Source organism: Macaca thibetana, chromosome 20 (assembly GCF_024542745.1).
Source record: "Macaca thibetana thibetana isolate TM-01 chromosome 20, ASM2454274v1, whole genome shotgun sequence".
Classification (NCBI taxonomy): domain Eukaryota; kingdom Metazoa; phylum Chordata; class Mammalia; order Primates; family Cercopithecidae; genus Macaca; species Macaca thibetana.
In genome coordinates this window covers 41,754,677-41,775,670 of record NC_065597.1, presented here as the reverse complement: position 1 = coordinate 41,775,670, position 20,994 = coordinate 41,754,677, and the positions used below count along the sequence as shown (strand labels likewise).

Below are 20,994 nucleotides of genomic sequence, written 5' to 3'. Positions count from 1 at the left end.
TGGAAGAGTTTGTTAGAAAGTGTTTCCCTCTGGGGGTGGGGCGGGCCTGGCGCTCCCCAGCACGTGCGCGCGGTACCTGGAGAAGGTCCTGCTGGGACGCCTTTCCTTCCTGCCGCGCCCCGAGGTTGCCCGGCCGCTCCCTCCCGCGTCAGCGCATTTCCCACGGTTCTGGGGGAGCTGGGGCGGGGCGGGGGCAGCTGCGCCTGCAAGGTGGACGCGGCCTACGGGGCGTCCCCCAGTCCCCCGCCCTGGCTCCCGCCCCCGCGCCCTGGGCCTGGGACACGCGGCCAGCGGGGGGCGCCTGCGGCCGCTCCTCCTTCCCCGCCCGCGGTGAGCGTCGGGCCAGCCCGCGGCCACTGGGGCGGTCACTCGGGCGGCGGTGGAGCGGGAGCGCGCGGCAGGTGAGCGCGGGGCGCAGAGGAGCGCGGCGGGCGGGCCGGGGATGCGCCCGGGGTCGGGGGATGCCAGTGGCCGGTGCCCCGCGCCGCGCGGTCCCCACACAGACGGGCGGGTGGCCCCTCTCCCGGCCCGCCCTTCCCCGGCCTCGCGGGCGCCCGGCGGTGGGGGCTCCTGCCCGGGTGGGTCGGGAATGCTCCGAGACCCTCCCTCGGGCCACGACCTCCTCCCTTAGGCACGGCCGGCTGGGAGACACTTCCCAGACGCTGCCCCAGCAGGAGCCCGCTTTCGGATGACAAGACTGAGACCCGAGGGAGGCCGCCCGGCCCCAGACCCCTGCGGTGGAGCCCGGCTGGCTTAGGGCGCAGAGCAGGGCTGGCTCCGGGCGGCGGGGCCTGTTGGAAGCAAACACTGCACAGGGTAGCAGCCTCTGTGGGCGCAGGACCGGGCTGTGGGTCTGCAGCGCTTCCGCCAGAGCCAGTAGAGAGCAGGACCCCTCCGTGGCCAAAGAGGACCAGGGTCCATGGGAGAGTGAGCCAGGCCCGGCCCTCGCCTCGGATCCCAACCTGGGAACCCAACGCCTCGCACATGAGGAAGTGACAATGGGAGCCGACCCCTGTTGGGAGAGAGAGGCTGGAGCCTCTTCATGGATTGGAGTGGTTCCCTCTCCTGGTTTATGTCTCAGGTCCCCTCCCTCAAAGGCCAGGAACTCCTTTCTGAGTCCCGGCGCTGAAGCTGGAAATGATCGCGTGGGCGCCGTGAACAGAAGTAGAGCCCTTAAAATGAGGAACAGGATACCCTGTGTGGTCGGCTGAAGCCCCCTCGGGCCCGTCCAGAGTGATGCTCCAGAGATTGATTGATTGAATGAATGAATGAATGAATGACCAACAGGACTGTAGTGGACTCTGGGTGAGGCCACAGCTGTGGGGACTTAGGCAGAGGCTTTGGGCCCTGAGAGGAGGGGGTTCTGGGGTTCAGTGAATGCCTTCAAACATGGGCAGGTGCCCTTGTAGAAGGGAGTTTGTGGGCTGTGGAGCTGGGGGCAGGCTGTGGGGAGGGGGTCAGACTCCAGGTTTATGGGGGGACCCCACGGAAGTGGCTGACTGGGCCTGGGTAGAGGGGTGAGAACCCTCTTCCCCACTATCTGGTGAGTTGAGTCCATATGCGGAGGCAGGATTTTTTTTTTTCTTGAAACCGGGCCTTGCTCTGTCCTCCAGGCTGAAGTGCAATGGCACAATCATGGCTCAGTGCAGCCTCCACCTCCCAGGCTCAGGTGATCCTCCCACCTCAGCCTCCCTAGTAGCAGCTGGGATTACAGGTGTGTGCCACCATGCCCGGCTAATTTATTGATTTTTTTTTTTTTTTTTTTTTTTGTAGACACATGGTCTCACTATGTTGTCCAGGCTAGTCTTGAACTCCTGAGCTCAAGTGATCCTCCTGCCTCAGTCTCCCAAAGTGCTGAGATTACAGGTGTGAGCCACCATACCCATCCTTCCTTTCTTTTTTTTCTTTTCTTTTCTTTTCTTTGACTCCTGATTTTATGATTGAGTTTCTTCTCCATCTGAAGCTGTCTTCTGTGGCTGGGAGCCCGGCCTCACAGGACCAGGTCTTCTAAAGCTGCCTCCCCGCTGCTCGGTATTTGGGATCGCCAGGTGCTGGGTCCTCTTCCTTCAGCGGCCACACAGGCCCTGAGTGCCCCTGGGCTTAAAAGAATGGGTACTTTTGGGCTTTTTACAGAGGGGAGCAGGGAGAGGTGAGGCCTGCTGGGCCCTCCCAGGGAGCCTTCCAATTTCCAAGGCCCTTGCAAAGCCCCTGCGTGTCCCTTGTGTCTTTAATCATAAGTCAGCCAGGACCCCAACGACCAGCCCATTCTCAGGTGAGAGAGCTGAGGTCCTCACAGGTCTGGTAGCAAGGAGCTGGGCTCTTCTGATGTGGTCTTGGTGGAGCCTGTTTGCATCCACATCAGTGAGCCTGAGCCCCACCCCCGAATGCAGAGTCAAGTGGGCCTGGTGAGTGCCCCACGGTGGGCAGCACACATTCCCTGCCCTTGCCCCGCCCACCTCTTCCTCTTCCCATTCCTACCCTGTACCTAGAGTTGCCCTGGGGCTTTGCTCCTAACCCCTACCTCTTGGAGCCCCCTTCTTGATGGGCACAAAGGAATGTTGCTGATGGAGAGGGGCTTATGTCTCCTCCTCATCCCTGGCTGAATCCAGCAAGGGGTGGCCTGTGTCTGGGCAGGAGGCAGAGAGGTGAGTTAGGTGTGGGCCCTGCCGTGGCCAGTAGGGGAGACGGAGTGGATGCACTTTGACCCCAAACACTCACACTGCAGGCAGGCCAGGCTGTGCTTTTGTGCATTGAAGGGTAAGGAGGGACCGTTACTTTTTACAGATACCCTGTACAAAACTTTAGGGTATCTTTGGGGGAGTTTGTGGACAGATCATTTTCTTATTTAGTCATGCTTTCTGTGTTTTCAAAATTGCCAGCAATGAGGAAGAAAAGCAAAACTTTATTACCTTTGTGTTTGCTCTGGTAAATTTTCAAGAGCAGTTCTGCTGCTTCTGAATCTTAGAATTGGGTTTGCAGATGAGGTCTGGAGGCTGATGCCAATTTCTGAATTTGACAGGACAACACATGGTGAGGCTCCAGGATGTTGAGGTATTTCAGTACACATTAGCCTCACAGCCTAACAGAATGGCCTGGGACTCAGGTGGATGATGCCCTGTTGGTCGGTGGCAGAGCTTCTTGCTGGCATGTCACCTCTTCCGCTGTGTGTCTGCTGGGATCTGTGGCTCATGGTGGTTGGGAAGCTACCTGGGTCCTGCCTCCTCTTCCCAGAGGTGCAGACTGTGTGTGGCCCCTTTGAGTGCTTTCTGCTCTCTGCATAAGAACCTGCACCATTCCCACCTCCCAGGCCTTGCCCTTTGCTGCGCCTTCTTCCTGTAACCCTTCCAGTATGGTCCTATTGTGTGTCTTAGCAAGTACTCAGGCTCTGGCCTGGCGCAGTGGCTCACGCCTGTAATCCTAGGCCTTTAGGAGGCTGAGGCAGGCAGATCACTTGAAGTCAGGAATTTGAGACCAGCCTGGCCAACATGATGAAACCCCGTCTCTACTAAAAATACAAAAATTAGCTGGGCATGGTGGTGGGTGCCTGTAATCCCAGCTACTCGGGAGGCTGAGGCAGGAGAATCTCTTGAGCCTGGAAGGCGGAGGTTGCAGTGAACCGCAATTGCACTACTGTACTCCAGCTTGCTCTGGGGTGAGAGAGCAAGACTCTGTCTCAAACAACAACAACAACAACAACAACAACAACAACAAAAAACCAAAGTACTCAGGCCCTTCTTAGACAGTTGACCTCATGGGTTCCCCCTGAGCCCTGGTCTGTGGGTTAGGGATGTGGCCTGCGGGCAATTATGACTTCAGGCTCTGCCTTTTGGACCTGGACATTTGGGCCTGAACTATACTGTAAGGGGAGAACATGGCAGGCACTGCTGGCCCCAGCCCTCTGAGGCCCTCATTATCACCCAGTTTGCCAGGAGGTGGGGGGGCTCCTTTGCAGGTGAGCACATTCTTTCTCTGGAAATAGCTATGTGGGGCCCTGCTGGGTGGGGGTGGTGGGCATCTGGCCAGGGCCATTGCCAGGCGTGGGGAGCAGGCAGCCTGAGGCCCAGCCCATGTGTGCACAGAGTGCTCCTTCAGTTAATGACCACCTGCTGAGTGAGGCGCCTTGAGCAGCCGTTTGCAGAGGGAGCCCCTGTTCAGTTAACAACAAAGGTCTTTCTTTGGAAACTCTTGGGCCTGGGAGACAAGAGCAGCACAAGCTCTAAAGAGAGTCCCCCCGGCTTGAGTCCCACCTCAATGTTTGGTAGCTGTGTGATTTTGGGCAAGTGCTTCAACCCCTCTGAGCCTTCAGTTTCTCACTTATAAAATGTGGACAGTAAGAGTACTTATCTCAAGGCCGGGCGTGGTGGCTCAAGCCTGTAATCCCAGCACTTTGGGAGGCCGAGACGGGTGGATCACGAGGTCAGTAGATCGAGACCATCCTGGCTAACACGGTGAAACCCCGTCTCTACTAAAAAATACAAAAAAAAAAACCAAACTAGCAGGGCAAGGTGGCAGGTGCCTGTAGTCCCAGCTACCCGGGAGGCTGAGTCAGGAGAATGGCGTAAACCCGGGAGGCGGAGCTTGCAGTGAGCTGAGATCCGGCCACTGCACCCCAGCCTGGGCGACAGAGTGAGACTGCGTCTCAAAAAAAAAAAAAAAAAAAAAAAGAGTGCTTATCTCAAAGGCCAAGGATTTAACCTCCAGGTTAAAGGACACTGAAGAGAGGTGACAACAAAATGAATTGGCCGGGCGAGGTGGCTCACGCCTGTAATTCCAGCACATTGGGAGGCCAAGGCGGTGGATCACTTGAGCTCAGGAGTTCGTGACCAGCCCGGCCAACATGGTGAAACCCCATCTCTGCTAAAAATACAAAAAATTAGCTGGGCATGGTAGCTCGTACCTGTAGTCCCAGCTACTTGGGAGGCTGAGGCAGGAGAATCGCTTGAACCTGGGAGGCAGAGGTTGCAGTGAGCCGAGATCACTATACTGCACTCCAGTCTGGGGGGCAAAGCAAGACTCCATCTCAAAAAAAAAAAAAAAAACATAAAACCTAAAATGTAGTATGTGGTCAGGTGCAGTGGCTCACACCTTTAATCCTAGCACTTTGGGAGATTGAGGTAGGTGGATCACTTGAGGTCAGGAGTTTGAGACCAGCCTGGACAATGTGGTGAAACTCTGTCTCTATTTTTAAAAATAAACAATTTTAAAACAAGTAAAATTAAATTTTAAAAATGCACTATGTGAGCATACGGTGGGAAAAAAGGTATAAAGTGCATTATTGAGACGGTTGATAAAATTGGGTATGGGCTGTAAAGTATTATATCAACATTAAATGAACAGATAACTGTTTATCTGAGCCCTTGTTCTTAGGAAATTTGCAAGGCTAAAGGGGCACAGTGTAGGTAACCCACTCACAAATATTAAAGAGAAACAAATGTATAGATATCTAATAGGAGGCGGCAAAATGGTTCAAATAGGCAAATCTGGATTAAAAAGTATAGAATTCTTTGTACTTATCACTTTTCTGAAAGTTTTTTGAAAGTATTTAAAATACAGCTTTAAGAAATGCCTGTCTTGCTGGTGAGGTGGCTTACACCTGTAATCCCAGCACTTTGGGAGGCCAAGGTGGGAGGAACGCTTTCGGCCAGGAGTCTGAGACTAGCTTGAGCAATATAGCAAGATTCTGTTTCTTCTCAAAAAAGAAACAAAAAATTGCCAGGCCTGGTGGCACACGCCTGTGGTCCCAGGTACTCCAGAGGTTGAGGCAGGAGGATCACTTGAGCCCAGGAATTCGAGGCTGCAATGAGCTGTGATAACTCTACTGCACTCTAGTTTGGGTGATAGAGCGAGACCCTGATTTAAAAAAAGAAAAAGAAAAAGAAAAAAATGCCTGTCTTATGAGATTGTGGTATGATGAAATGACATTACTTCACAGTACTTAGAACAGCCTCTGGCACTCAGTGAGCATTAGCTGTTATTGTTGCTGTCGCTTTTTGTTATCTTTAGTATGGGCAACGTATGTACCATCTCCTGTTGCCATGATCCTGGGGGTCAGGCCTTGTTTCTCCACTTTACAGATGACACAGTTGAAGCCCAGAGAGGTGAAGTGGCTTGCTCAGGACCACACTGCAGAGTCCAGCGCCGTGAGAGGAGGACTGCAGAAGTGCTTAAAGTTTATTTTGAATTAATCATCAACATTTGAAAACCACAAGATTTTTACGTAAAGCCCAGATTTCTAGTTTCTTTTGCCAACTTAGGCCTGTACCCCTGGCCATGTTGCTGCGTGGCAGCTACTGGTGGAAGCTCAGCAGGGTGGTGCCTCACCCAGGGCTCGGGCCTCCAGTGTGCCCCAGTCCCCACGTAGCCGGCCAGCCTTGCCTGTCATTGCCCCCGCCTGGCCTCTGGGGGCTCCGAGTTCACTGTCCTGGGAAGTGATTGCAGGGTGCTGGGCCACAAAGCTTGGGTTCTCCCCTTCCCCGACCTGCTCCCCCACGCAGAGGGTACAGCATTGCACTGCCTTGACTCAGCCAGTATTTGAGCACCTGGTGTTTGTGGGCAATGGCCGGGGGCTTCAGGCGAGGAGGAAGAGGAGCTGAAGCTTTGGGGCTCCAGCCTGCTCTCCTGTCACAGTCCCAGGCCTCTGTCCATCCCTCCTGCAGCCTCAACCGTGTGCCTGGCCCTGAAGAAGGGGTGCAGGGTGGCTCGCTGACCACGCCTTGAGGAGGGTGCAGGAGGAGCCCCCGAGCTGCTGTTTTTGTCCTCGTTGGGTGTATGTAGGCAGGCAGTCCTTTCCCTGCGCCAAGCCTCGGTTCTTCCTCTGTGAGATGGGGCTAGACCACCTTCCTGGAGGGTGGGTGGAAGCAGCAGGAACAGGACATGTCAGTGTTGAGCAGGGCTGAGCTCTGCACACATGGCTGACAGGATGGTTTCATTCCACTGCGTGACTTCTAATGCCACTGGTCCCCCGCCAGCCTGGCTTCGGGGCTAGCAGGAATGGGTTGAATAAAGGCTGGCAATAGGCATGCCCCAGGGTGTGGGGTGGAGGCAGCCACTGGGCAGGCATTGTTTATGTGCCTGGGTAGGCATTGTTTATGTGCCTTCATAGCTGTGCCTTAAGGTCCTCATCTCACAGTGGAGGGGACAGGCTCAGTGAAGATGGCAGGAGCTCACCTTGGTGAGTTTGGTATTCAACAGATGGGGAAACTGAGGCTCAGAGAGGTGATGTGACCCTCAGAGGTCCCCTGATCAAGCAATAGCAATGCTAGGACTAGAAGCCAGAGTTTCTGCCTCCTGGGCTCTGGGCTGCATTCCCAGGAGGAAGAAAAAGCTCATTTCTTATTTTTAAATAGTTTTCATTTTTTAAAGTACAGAAACAATTCACATTTAGGTAATGAAAAAATCAGAAAATATAAGTAATAAGGTGGGGAAAAAACGTATTAATAGAATCTGACCTCGAAGTAACCCGTTAGCATATTGGTGTATATTCTTCCAGACTTTTTTTTCCCCAACATATTACAAGAAAAAAAGTTGAGCATTACAACTTCCCCTATTGTCCTCTAAGGGGAGTTCTGTCTGCCCCAGGCTTTGGGTGTGGAGTTGGGGGTCAGGGAGGTTGAAGTGTTACAGACATCAGCAGCTCAGCCTTTGACACAGGAGGTGTCCTGGGTGATTTTCTGTCCCCGTTGCAGATATTTCGGTTGTTTCCAGCATTTTTGCAGTTAGAGAGCTGCACTAAACAGCCTGTAGCTAAGTCCTTGCATGTAGTGGGACTGTTTCTTTAGGGTAAATTAAAACGCGTCCATATATTTTTCTTTCCTTTTCTTTTTTCCTTTTTCCTTCCCAAGATGGAGTCTTGCTCTGTCGTCCAGGCTGGAGTGCTGTGGCACAATCTCGGCTCACTGCAGCCTCCGCTTCCTGGGTTCAAGTGATTCTCCTGTCTCAGCCTCCTGAGTAGCTGGGAATTACAGATGTGTGCCACCGTGCCAGACTAATTTTTGTGTTTTTAGTAGAGACATAGTTTCACCATGTTGCCCAGGCTGGTCTCAAACTCCTGGCCTCAAGTGATCCACCCCTGCCTTGGCCTCCCAAAATGCTAGAATTATAGGTGTGAGCCACCGCACCCAGCCAAAAATGGGTCCATTTCTTACCTTTGTGGTGCCCTCAGGCTGGACCCAGGTTTGTGGTGGGACCGCACCTGGGAGTGTGGAGGTCTCGGGCACTGAGCGCTTTCCACTGCCCACTCTTTTGTGGTCAGAGGATGAGACAGGGAGGGGCTCCTGGGGGAGGGCTTTGCCGGGAGTGTGTTCTGACGCCGCCGCCCAGGCTGGCACTGGAAGCCTTTAAGCTCCTGTGGTGAGGTGGGTTGAGGTGGGGGTGGCAGCGGTGGCGTCTGCTGCTACATGCTGGTGGGGCCTAGGGGGCCAGAGCCTGGAGCCTCCTTTGCTTCCAGCAGGAGGGGACCTCAGGAAGAGCTTGCATGTGTCTCTGTCTTTGTCCTTGTCTGTCTCTAACTGCCTTTCTCTGTGTGTGTGTCTGTCTGTCTGTCTCTCTCTCTCTCTCTCTGTCTCTGTCTGTCTCTCTCCAGTCAGGAGCAGGGCTGAGGCTGGGTCTGTGTTTCTGACCCTGAGACCTCAGGAGAGTTACCTTCCCTCTCAAGACCACACGATCCTCATCTGTAGGAAGGGGCTAAAAATGACCCCTTCGCCGTGTGAGACACGGAGGAGATGGCAGATCCCACGGTGCTTTCAGTGACAAGGTTTTGACATTTCATTATGAACAAGCCAACAGACACAGCAGCAGACAGGGCAGCGCACCAGCACACCACCCCACGCACTGCCGCCTCTGCTTCCGCAGGCTCCAGCCCGTGGCCTCTGGGAGCTGCCTCCCCTCCCACACACAACCCCCTCCAGCCACCCTGTCACTTCATCTGTGAGAATGGTAGTCTATGTTACTAAAAGATAAGATGCTTAAAAAACACACAATGACCAAAGAACTGTTAAAATTAATAAACTAACACAGTGAAGTTGTAAAGTCAACACACAAAAATCAGTCATATTTCTTTCTGTATGTTAGCTAACTATCTGAAAAAGAAATCAAGAAGATAATCCCATTCACAATAGCCACACGAAAAAATACTTAGGAATAAATTCAGCCAACAAGGTGAAAGAGCTGTATGCTGAAATCTATAAAACAATGAACCAAGAAATGGAACAAGATACAAATAGATGGGATGTTATCCATGTTCATGGATTGGAAGAATTAATATCGTGCAAATGTCCATACTACCTGAAGCTATTGAATGCAGCCTCTGTCAACATTCCAGTGACTTCTCACAGAAAAAGAAAAAACAGGGAACACACCTTTGGTTTACACCAAAAGCTATGTCTCCCTGTCCCCCGCCCCCACCTCCTGCCAAAACAAAAGAAAAAACAATTCTAAAATTCAGGTGAAACCACAAAAGACCCCAAATAGCTAAAGTGATCTTGAGCAAGAAAATCAAAGCTGAAGGCATCACACTACCTAAATTCAAAATATATTACAGAGCTATAGTAATTAAAACAGCATTGTGCTGGCATAAAAATAGACATATTGGGCTAGGCATGGTGGCTTATGCCTGTAATCCTAGCATTTTGGGAGGCTGAGGTGGGAGGATTGCTTGAGGTCAGACGTTTGCAGCTAGCCTGGGCAACATAGCAAGACCTTGTCTCTACCAAAAAAAAAAAAAAATTAAAAATTTGCCAAGTGTGGTGGCAGAAGCCTGTAGTCCCAGCTACTTGGGAGGCTAAGGTGGGAGGATTGCGTGAGCCTGGGAGCTTGAGGCTGCAGTGAGCTATGATTGTGCCAGTGTACACCAGCCTAGGTGACAGAATGAGCCAATTAAAAAAATATATATATTTTTAATATATATATAATATATATATAATTATTTTTTATACAGATAAGGCCATCCAAAGTGCTGGGATTACAGACATGAGCTACCATGCCTGGCCCATAAGACCCTGTTTCTGGGAAAAAAAAAAAAAAAAAAAAAAAAGAGAGACATATCAACCAATGGAATAGGGTAGAGAGCTCAGAAATGAACCCATGAATACATTTACAGCCCAATAATTTTTTTGTTTGTTTGTTGTTCAGATAGTGTCTCACTCTGTCACCCAGCCTGGAGTACAGTGGTGTGATCTTGGCTCGCTGCAAACTCCGCTTCCCATGCTCAAGCCACGCCCCTGCTTCAGCCTCCTGAGTCACTGGGACCACAGGTACATGCCACCTTTGGCTAATTTTTGTATTTTTTGTAGAGATAGGGTTTCAACATGCTGCCCAGGCTAGTCTTGAACTGCTCAACTCAAGGGCTCTGCCTACCTCAGCCTCCCAAAGTGCTGGGATTACAGGCATGAGCCACCATGCCTGTCCACTCCACTGATTTTTTTGACAAACGTGCCAAGGACACACCATGGGAAAAGGATAGCCTCTTCAATAAACGATATTGGGAAGACTGGGTATTCACATGCAGGAGGATGAAATTAGATCCTTACATGCAAAAACCAACTCAGAATGGACTGAAGACTTAAACATAAGACCTGAAACTATAGAACTACTAGAAGAAAATATAGTGAAAAAGCTATGTGATACTGTTCTGGGCAATTATTATTATTGACCCCAAAATCTCATGCAACAAAAGCAACAATAGACAAATAGGATGATGTCAAACTTAAAAGCTTCTGCACGGCAAAGAAAACAGTTTAACAGAAGAGACAACCTGTAGACTGGGAGAAAATATTTGCAAGCCAAACATCTGATGAGAAGTTAATATCCAAAATAGATAAGGAACTCAATAACAGCAACAACAACAACAAACCCAATTAAAAAATGGGCAAAGGATCTGAATAGACATTTTTCAAAAGAACCCATACAAATTACCAACAGGTATACGAAAAAATGTTCAACATTACTAATCATTAGGGAAATGCATATCAAAACCATGGTGAGGTATCACCTCACACCTGTTAGAATGGCTATTATTAAAAAGATAAGAGAAGCCAGGTGTGGTGGCTCACGCCTGTAATTCCAGCACTTTGGGAGGCTAAGGCAGGAGGATTGCTTGAGCCTGGGAGTTTGAGACCAGCCTGGGCAACACAGGGAGAACCCATCTGTACAAAAAATAAAAAAAAAAAAAACAAGCCAGGTGTGGCAGTGTGCACCTGTTAGTTCTAGCTAGTCAGGAGGTTGAGGTGGGAGGATCACTTGAGCCCAGAATTCAGAGGCTTCAGTGAGCTATGATCACACCACTGCACTCCAGCTGGGCAAGACCCTCTCTCAAAAAAACAAAAACAAACAAACAAACAAAAAAAGCAAAAAAAAAAAAAAAAAAGAGAATGAGAGACAGGTGTTGGAGAAAATGTGGAGAAAAGGAAACCCTTGAGCACTGTCGGTGGGAATACAAATTAGCACAGCCATTATGGAAAACAGTAGGGCCCTCCCTTCCTTCCACTCGTGGGTACATATCCAAAGAATTTGAAAGTAGCGTGTCAAAGAGATATCTGCACTCCCATAATTATTGCAGCATTATTCATAATAGCCAAGATCTAGAAACAAGTGTCCCTTAATGGATGAAGACATACATACACAATGAGATATTATTTAGCCTTAAAAAAGAAGGAACAACATGGGTGAACCTAACGGACATTACGCTAAGTAAATAAGCCAGGCACAGAAGGACAAATACTGCACGATCTCACTTATGCGTGGAATCTAGGAAATCTAGGCTGTGTGCGGTGGCTCACGCTTGTCATCTCAGTGCTTTGGGAGGCTGAGGTGAGAAAACTGCTTGAGGCCAGTTGTTCAAAACAAGCATGGGCAACATAGCACCCCACCTCTACAAAACAAACCAAATCCAAAACACCACCACCAACCAAAAAATCCAATGGAACTCAGAAGCAGCAAGTGGAAGGGTGGTTACCAGAGGCTGTGTGTAGGTAGCGGGGGCAGGGATGGGGTGGGGAGAGGGATGTAGATAGGGAGAGGCAGTCAAAGGATACAAAGTTTCAGTTAGGAGGAATAAGTTTCTTGAGACCTATTGCACAGCATGGTGACTACAGTTAATGTATATTTCAAAATTACTAAGAGGGTCGTTTCAAATGTCCTCACCACAAACAGTGCTAAATACTTGAGGTGATATGTTAATTAACTTCATTTCATCATTCTACATTGTATATATGTAATGTCACTTTGTATCCCATAAATATATACAATTATAGCTGATCAATTGACAATAAAATTTAAAAAACAATTATATTTTACCACACATATTGCTAAACATTAGCAATAATTCTTTAAGATCATAACTATCAATTCGGTGTTCAAACTTCCAATAGTTTTGTAAATGTCAAATATATATATATATATTTATATTTTATATATTAGATTTATCTTTTTTTTTTTTTTTTTTTTTTGAGACAGGGTGTCTGTTGCCCAGGTTAGAGTGCAGTGATGAGTCTCGGTCCACTGCAACCTCCACCTCCCAGGCTCAGGTGATCCTCCCACCTCAGCCTTCCGAATAGCTGGGACCACAGGCATGCACCACCATACCAGGCTAATTTTTTTGTATTTTTTGTAGAGACAGGATTTCACCACATTGCCCAGACTGGTCTCGAACTTCTGGACTCAAGTGATATGCTTGCCTCGGCCTCCCAATGTGCTGGGATTAGGGACGTGAGCCACCGTGCCAGGCCTATATATTAATATTAGCTTTTTAAAATCGGGATCCAGAGCCAGGCATGGTGGCACGCACTTTGTAATGTAACCTCCAAGCTACTTGAGAGGCTGAGGTGGGAGGATTACTTGAGGTCAGGAGTTGGAGGCTGCAGTGAGCTATGACTGAGCCACTGCACTCCAGCCTGGGTGACAGAAAGAGATCCTGTCTCTTTAAAAAATAACAATAATCAGGATCCGAATGAGGTCCGCATGACAAAACTGTGATACGTTTCTTTAGTCTTTCATCTGTAGGACTGGTACTCATTCATTCTCTCTTCTTCCATGCAATGTTTTTGTTGAAGCTGGGTCCCTTTACCTGTAGGAGAGCTTCCTATAATGTGTAGCATGCTTCTTGTCCCCTGAGTCCCGTAAACTCATAGTTGTATCCAGAGGCTTGATCTAGTTCAGTTTTGATTTTTTTCACACAACAGCACATTGGAGATGCTATTGGAAATTTCTGGGAGGCACATGTGGTCTGGTGAATTTCCTTTTGTAATACTGGCAGTCATTGATATTCAATGACTTTAAGGTAGTGTTTTTTGTTGTTGTTGTTGTTGTTTTTTTGAGACATGGTCCCTCTCTGTCACCCAGGCTAGAGTGCAGTGGCTCAATCATAGCTCACTGCAGCCTTGACCTCCAGGCTCAAGCAATCCTCCCACCTCAGCTTCCCAAGTAGCTGGGACCACAGGCGCCCACCACCCGCTCAGGCAGATATTTTTTGTAGAGATGAGGTTTCACTCTGTTTGATTGGCTGGTCTTGAACTGCTGGGCTCAAGCGATCCTCCTGATCTTCCTGTCTTGGTCTCCCAAAGTGCTGGAATTAGAAGCATGAGCCACCACGCCCAGCCCTTAAGGTAGTATTTTTAATTATGGTAAAAACCTTCCATTTTCACCCTGTTACAAGTGGTGCCTAGTTTGGTGTTGGGTGGAAAACTACCCGTCTCAGGGCATTGCTTTTCCTTATTCTTGCTTTTTCTTGATCGTAGCTGGTTTTCCTCCTCTGTTAATTATGTGGGTAGTATATTTTCATTAGAGAAAAACTGAAAAGCAGAGTAAAACTGTGCCAGATTCTATCACCTAGTGATAACTCCTAAGATTTGGGACATTTTCTTCTCGATTTTCTTGTATGCAAAAAAATACAGGCATCCCAGTGAAATCGTTAAAAAAGAAAGGGGTCACACTTCACATGCGGTTCTGGGGGCTGCTCTTTTCAATTTGTGGTTTGTCTGAAGCCCCCTTTGAGGATCTGGTGGGAGGGACGTGGCCTTCCTCCCTGCCTGTCCGTGGGTCACACTGGGCCGGGTGCAGGGAAGGACAGGCGGCCTCTGGCGCGGCCCAGCTGCCAAGTTTTTCAAAGGAAATAAGGGCTTTTGGTTGGCAGGGCAGTTGCTTTCACATCTGTTCTTTTAGGATTCTCTGCTGTTACTCAACACACCATGACCCCAACTGCCCCTTTCCTTCTCCAAAGCCCCGTCTCCCAGACCTGGCAGAGATCGGGGCTCTGGGGGTCATGGGAGCCAGCTCCCTGCCCTTGAATGGGCTGTGTTGCTTACGTGAGGTCGGGCTGTTCATCTCTCCTTGTTCTGGCATTGGAACTGGGCCAAGCAGCAGCGATTTAGGAGGGGCAGTAGCTGCGGGGTGCTGGGTTTAATGGGAAAGATGCTGTTTACTTAGAATATGTGTTCATTTGGAGTGGCTTTGGGGCTTACCTCAGGCCACCCCTTAGGACCACCACTGATTAGGGCTCAGAAGGCCCTGATAGACCTGGGCATTTTCTTGTGTTCCTAGCATGAGAAAGGAACAGATCCCTGCACATCCCTGAGCCCACAGCTGGGAAGAGATGTGGGCAGAGGCCTGGAGGAGGTGGGTGGATGCACTGGAATGTTCCCCTCCTCCCAGCATGAAAGATGCGTCTGGGAGGAAGGAGAGTGGCTCTATCAAGCTGTGCTGCCTCTGAGTCCCTCTCCCTGGGGAGTTCACCTCAGTCCCAAGTGTGGAAGAGCTGGGGGGCATGAAACCGCATGGAGTCAGCCCTGCTCTGTCCTCCCACGTGGGGTGAGGGGGCGCTCACACTGCTGGCTGCACTGAGTGGGTGCCATGTTTCTGCGCTGTGTTCTTGTTGGGAGTATCTGGTACAGGTCCATCTGGCAGAAATGTCGTGAGGGCCCGTGGTGCTGGGGAGAGGTGGTCCTTGCCCTCAGCCAGATGGGTCTGGTAGAGGAGAAGACAGGGCCCTCAGTCACTCCGGCGCAGGGAGGGTGCTGCATGAATAAGTTCAGGTTCTTTGAGCTGCAAGTGCCAGAAACCCACTGTAACCAAAGGGAAAGGGAGAAAGAGAGGACTTGAGACTTTGTGGGGATTCAGACATGGCTGGATCCAGGGACTCAAATGGTATCATGAAGACTCTGCTTCTCTCTCCATTTCTCTGTCTTGGCTTCCTTTTCAGGCCAGTTCTCCCACAGAGAGGTTGTATTTGTAATCTATTGCTGTGTAACGAATTACTCCAATTACCTCACAATTTCTGTAGGTCAGGAGTTCAGGCTGAGCGGGCTGCTTCTGGCTGGGGTTCTCTGATGAGGTTGCAATCAAGCTGCCTGTCAAGCTGCAGTCATCTGAATGCTTGACTGGGGCTGGAGGGTCTGCCTCTGAGGCGGCTTCGTCACATGAAGGGTGGGTTGGTGCTGGCTGCTGGCGGGAGGCCTCGGTTCCTCGAACACAGATCCCTCCTCGGCGCTGCTTGAGTGTCCTCGCACCATGGTGTCTGGCTTCCCCTAGAGGGAGTGATCCAAAGGAAAGCTGAGTGGAAGCTGTGATATCTTTCACAATCTCAGAAGCCGCACATTGTGGTTTCCACAATATTTTATTGGTCACACAGGTGGTGTGGGAGAGGCCATTCACGGACATGAGTTCCAGGGGACAAGCATCACTGGAGGCTGACTGCCACTGTAGCAAAGATGGCCCCAGTGGCTCGTAGCCCACACCTACTGCCAACTGAATGAGAACACTTTCCCACAGTCCTAACAAAATCCCGAAAGTGAATTTCACAGGACTACCTGAGTCTCACACCCATTCCTCAATATACACGGGTCGTGAATCCACCCCTGCAGGGCTGGTTCCCCTTAGGAACAGGGAGCTGTTACCAGAAGTGGACCTGACATCCTCTCTGGAGAGGCCTGAGGGAAGGTCTGTGGCATTGTGGCCTAGAGGAGGTGATGGTGGGGCACTGGGGAAGGCTTCCTGGTAGAGGTGGCACCTGTACCTGGCAGGATGGGTAGCATTTTGAGCATTCCAGGGGCACTAAGGCCTGAGCAAATGCATGGAAGAGTCAGGCAGCTGGGTAGCAAGTGGAGGGAGATAAGGATGGAAAAGTGAGTTGGGCCAGGTGGGGGTCCCCGAGAGGCAGGAGGAGGAGGCAGGACTTGCTTCTGGAGGCACAGGCAAGCCATGGAAGGTGTTTGAAGGCAGGCACGTCGCAGAGCCTAGGGATCTAGGGTTTAGAGCGGGGAGAATGCCTGGCTGTCCTCCTCTCTGCCAGCTTGCACCGAGCACCCACCATGTGCCTTGTCTGCATTTCTCACAGCCCCTCACGGGCTCCCAGCAGAGTGGGCCACATCTCCTGACTTTACAGGGGGGCTCCCTGAGCCACCAGGGTCCCCTAGTTCCGCCAGAGCCCCTGACTCCAGAGCTCTCAGAGAGGAATAGTAACAGGACCTTCCTGAAGGCTCCTCTTCATCCCACCAGGACGAGGCGGGGGGTTGGGGATGAGTGGCCAGCCCAATTGCTCAGACCCTCCCAGGGCTCCTCTGGGTGCCGTGAACCCCTGACCTTAGGGGAAGGAAGAGGTGACTATGGCATGGATGGTGGTTTTTCTTCTCATACCCCCTGGCCCCTACAGAGATGTGCCCAGAGTTCCAAGCCCACTGGGTGCTGAGGGTTTCCTCCCCCCGGTAAGGGCTCAACATCTGGGTTTGTGCGGCAGGGCCAAGCTGTTTGCTCAGCACTCAGCATTATTTGTCCCTTGGCTGACTGACAGCTTGACTGTCTGCCTTGTTTTGGCTGCAGTTTGAGTCCCTCCTACTGACTGTTTCATGGCCTCATCTTGGGCCCCCATCGTTCCCCAGGGGAGGAGGTCCTTCTCCCCTAAACTCTGGGCCACATATGCCTGGACCCTGCTGGGTACTTCTCCTCAGATCTGTTTTTTTTTTTTTTGAGACAGGGTCTCACTTTGCTACCCAGGCTGGAGTGCAGTGGTGTGATCTCAGCTTACTGCAAACTTTGCTTCCTAGGCTCAAGTGATCCTCCCACCTCAGCCTCCCAAGTAGCTGGGATTCAGGGACCTGCCACCAAGCCTGGCTAATTTTTTTTTTTTTTTTTGAGAGGGAGTCTCGCTCTGTCAGCCAGGCTGGAGTGCAGTGGCGCGATCTTGGCTCACTGCAAGCTCCGCCTCCCGGGTTCATGCCATTCTCCTGCCTCAGCCTCCTGAGTAGCTGGGACTACAGGTGCCCGCCACTGTGCCCGGCTAATTTTTTGTATTTTTAGTAGAGACGGGGTTTCACGGTGGTCTCGATCTCCTGACCTTGTGATCCGCCCGCCTCGGCCTCCCAAAGTGCTGGGATTACAGGCGTGAGCCACCGCGACCGGCCTAATTTTTGTATTTTTAGTAGAGATGGGGTTTCACCATGTTGGCCAGGCTGGTCTCGAACTCCTGGCCTCAAGTGATCCCCCGTCCTTAGCCTCCCAAAGAACTGAGATTACAGGCGTGAGCCACCATGCCCTGCCGGCTTCTCCCCAGAGCTTTATGCCATGCCTTTGGTGGGCACCTCTTACCTCCTCCCAGCCTAGGAACTTGCATGAAAGGAAACTATGTCCAAGTCAGTTTTGTGTCCCCAGGACCAGGGAAGAGATGGGGGTTGCTGAGTGGGACAGGAAAGGATTGGGGCCGTGCTGTGTGCCCTGGCACCTCTGCCGAGCAGAAACCAGCCTTCCCTGTCTCATGCTTTGAAAGCCCAAGGTTGCCCTTCTTTGGAGGAGTTTTAGGAAAGAGGGAGTTTGTTCAGCAGACTTGGGAGCACTGTGTGCCAGGGCTGGGACATCTTGAGTGAGGGCATCCACCATGCTCATTACCTTGTAATGGGGTTAGCCTATCCCCAATGGAAGCTTGTCCTTGTTCCCAGGGAGGGTCGGGAGCATGGGTTGTGAAGTCAGGTAGACCTGAGCTTGAATCCTGGCTCTGCCTTTTCATAGCTGTGTGTGCTTGGGCCAGCAATGTGGTGTCTTTGAGCCTTGGTGCCTTCTACAGAGCGATGATAGCAGAGCCTTCCTCAGCGCTGCCAGTGAGTGCCATGAGGCTGTGTGTGTCAAGTCCTGGGTGATGCCAGTGCGGATCCCAGGGAGCATTGACCTGTAGGTGCTGAGATCCTGCCTGCTGGGACCTCCTAGACCGCATGAGGGGTGGGGTGTCCAATGGTGGCTGGTGGCTGGGGCTGCAGGGAGCAGCTAGTGTGAGGCAGTTCTCAGGCTCCAGCAGGGAAGAGACTCACCGCCACATCTTCCAAGGAGAGAGCTGGGAGGGCGGCCTGGGAGGGCAGGAGGTGTTGCTCAGTGGGACAGGAATCTTGGTTATCAAATGGCAGGGTTTACTGTGCCCCTTTCAGTATCAAACTGCAGGGTTCGTTATCGCACAGCCCCTGCTGTATGGCCAGTTTATCTTCACACACTCCCTGCTCTGTGGCTGATGCTGGAAAGCCCAGGGCCCCATCAGCTCCCAGCAGGCAGTGGGGAACCCCCCTCCTGTGTCCAGACATCCACATGTGCCCTCTCCAAGCCACCCCTTTTCTCAAGCCAAGATCATCTTGCAGAAATGTTGGTCAGGGTGGGTCGCTCCCCGCCTGCCATTCCCCTGGACTTGCCCTGCCTCCTATGCCCTTTCCCCTTGGCCCCCTGATATCTCCCCCAGCGGCTCCATCTCCACACCGAACTTTCCTCAGGGTTTGATCATGTGTCTCATCAGCCTCTCGCCCACGGGCCAGGTCAGATCTGTTCTGTTTCCTGAATCTACTGAGCATCCAGCACCATGCCCTCCCGCATACACAAACGGGTATCACTCAATACCCATTTAAAAATGGACGGGTAATTTACATACAGGCAAGTGCACAAACCTTCAATGTACAGGGTAATGGGTGTACTTAGGCACTTGCTTATGTAACCAGCACCCAGAGGGAGATTTATAACTCCTCAGCCCCCAGAAGATCCCTGTGTGCCCAATCAGCGGCCTCCCTAGAGGCAACCGCTGTCTTGCTGTCTGTCGCTGTAGACTAGTTTCATCATTTCTGAAGTTTCATGTAAATGGAAACGTGCTGAATGTGTCTTTTGTGGGCGGGTCTTTCACTCTCCTTGCTGTCTCAGATATTCATTCATGCTGTGTGTTAGCAGTGATCCGTTCCTTTTCACGGCTGAGTAATTTTCTGTTGTGTGAATATATGAAAATTTGTTTATCCATTTACTCATTGCAGGATGTTTGGGTTTGCAGTTTGACTGTTAGGATGAAAGCTTCTCTGAACACTTGGATAGAAGTCATTTGTGGACATGTGTACTCATTTCTTTTGGGTAAATACCTGAGATTGAGTTGCTGAGTCATTGGGGAAGCATATGGTTTGCTTTTGTCCACACTGCCAGGCAGTTTTCATCATCGTGGCTCCATTTTACATTCCTACCAGCAGTACATGAGAGTGAAGAGCTGCTCCTCCTCCTTGTCAACACTTGGTATTTTCATTTTAATTTTAGCCATTCTAGTGATACGGTGGAATCTCTATATGGTTTTAATTTGCTGGTGACTAATGGTGTTGAGTGCCTTTTTCATGTGCTTATTGGTCATTTTGGCATCCTCTTTGTCAAAGTACCTGTGTAAGTCTCCTGTTCATCTTTTAATCGGGCCATTTGTCTTTTTCATATTGGTTTGTGGGAGGTTTTTTTTTTTTTTTCTGAGACAGAGTCTCACTTTGTTGCCCAGGCTGGAGTGCAGTGGCGTGATCTCGGCTCACTGCAGCCTCCGCCTCCCAGGTTCAAGCAATTCTCCTGCCTTAACCTCCCAAGTAGCTGAGATTATTACAGGCATATGCCACCACGCCTGGCTAATTTTTGTGCTTTTATTAGAAACAGGATTTTGCCATGTTGGCCAGGCTGGTTTTGAACTCCTGACATCAGGTGATCCGCCCACCTCAGCCTCCCAAAGTGCTGGGATTACAGGTGTGAGCCACCGTGCCCGGCCTGGGAGATCTTTATATACGCTTGGGAGGAGTCTTTTGTCAGTTATATAGGATGTGATTTTCCTAGTCAGCAGCTTGTCTTTCCCCTCTGTTGATGATGATGATGTGTATTCCTTCTCTGCTCTGGGACACCCAAGCTGGGGAGACATTTGCTGATAGGAGGGCGACACTGATGGGGAGGCTCCCCTGAGGTCTCCCACTCCCTCCTGTGGCCTCTGGAGCAGCCTGGAGCCCTGTGTGAGTCCTATGCCTGTCTCCACCAGATGGCAGACCTTAGGTCACCTGCTAGTCCCCTGCAGGGGCCTGGCACAGAGACAGCACTTATCATGTTCAGTTCCACCTGATCGGTATGCGTGGGATGTCTACTCTGTGACCAGCTGGGGCTGGATGCTGGGGACACAGCTGTTGACATTACAGCTGTCCTCCCAACTCTGCCCTCCCCAAGGATATAACCTAGGAAAGACAGATCAGCAACCAATGGTCACAGCACAGAGGTGCTGTGATGGAGGAAAGTACAGGGGCTGGAAGGAGGTGTGTCTGACCCTGGATGTAGGAGGTGGAGGAGGTACACCCTTGCTTTGAAGAGCTCGTAATCCCAGGATGCCAATCACATGCTCAGAAGGGCTCCCTGAGGACCAGGTGCTGCTGTGGCCCGCTGGCTGGACGCCTCCCCCTCTGATTTGGGAGTTTCCACTCCCTCCTCCCAGCCTCTCCTGATTTGCTCCCTCACCACTGAGCGCCCCATGATCCCAGTGGGGAAACTGAGGCCTGGCACAGCAGAAGGGGTGCTGGGGTTTGGTTCCTGGCCTCATGGTGCCAAGGGATGCTGGGGTTCTCCAGGGACTCTGATTTTGGAATAGGAGCCCCAAGGATGGGCCCACCCCTGCCCTGCTCTCAGCGTGGGAGCGCAGGTGAGATGGAGAGGCAGTGGGCTGGACTGGAAGATCTTTGACCTCTCAGGCCATCTCCTGGGCTCCTCTCAGAG

At 51.2% G+C, this 20,994-nt stretch overlaps 1 protein-coding gene across 1 annotated transcript in view; it reads left to right on the top strand.

Moving 5' to 3' along the window:
• The first annotated feature begins 328 nt into the window (after nucleotides 1-328).
• Nucleotides 329-20,994, top strand: part of ADCY7 (adenylate cyclase 7) — a 72,649-nt gene continuing 51,983 nt past the window's right edge. Inside the window, exon 1 of the mRNA XM_050774782.1 lies at nucleotides 329-401. The gene's annotated coding sequence lies outside the window, so the exon portion shown is untranslated. The remainder of the gene's footprint in view (nucleotides 402-20,994) is intronic.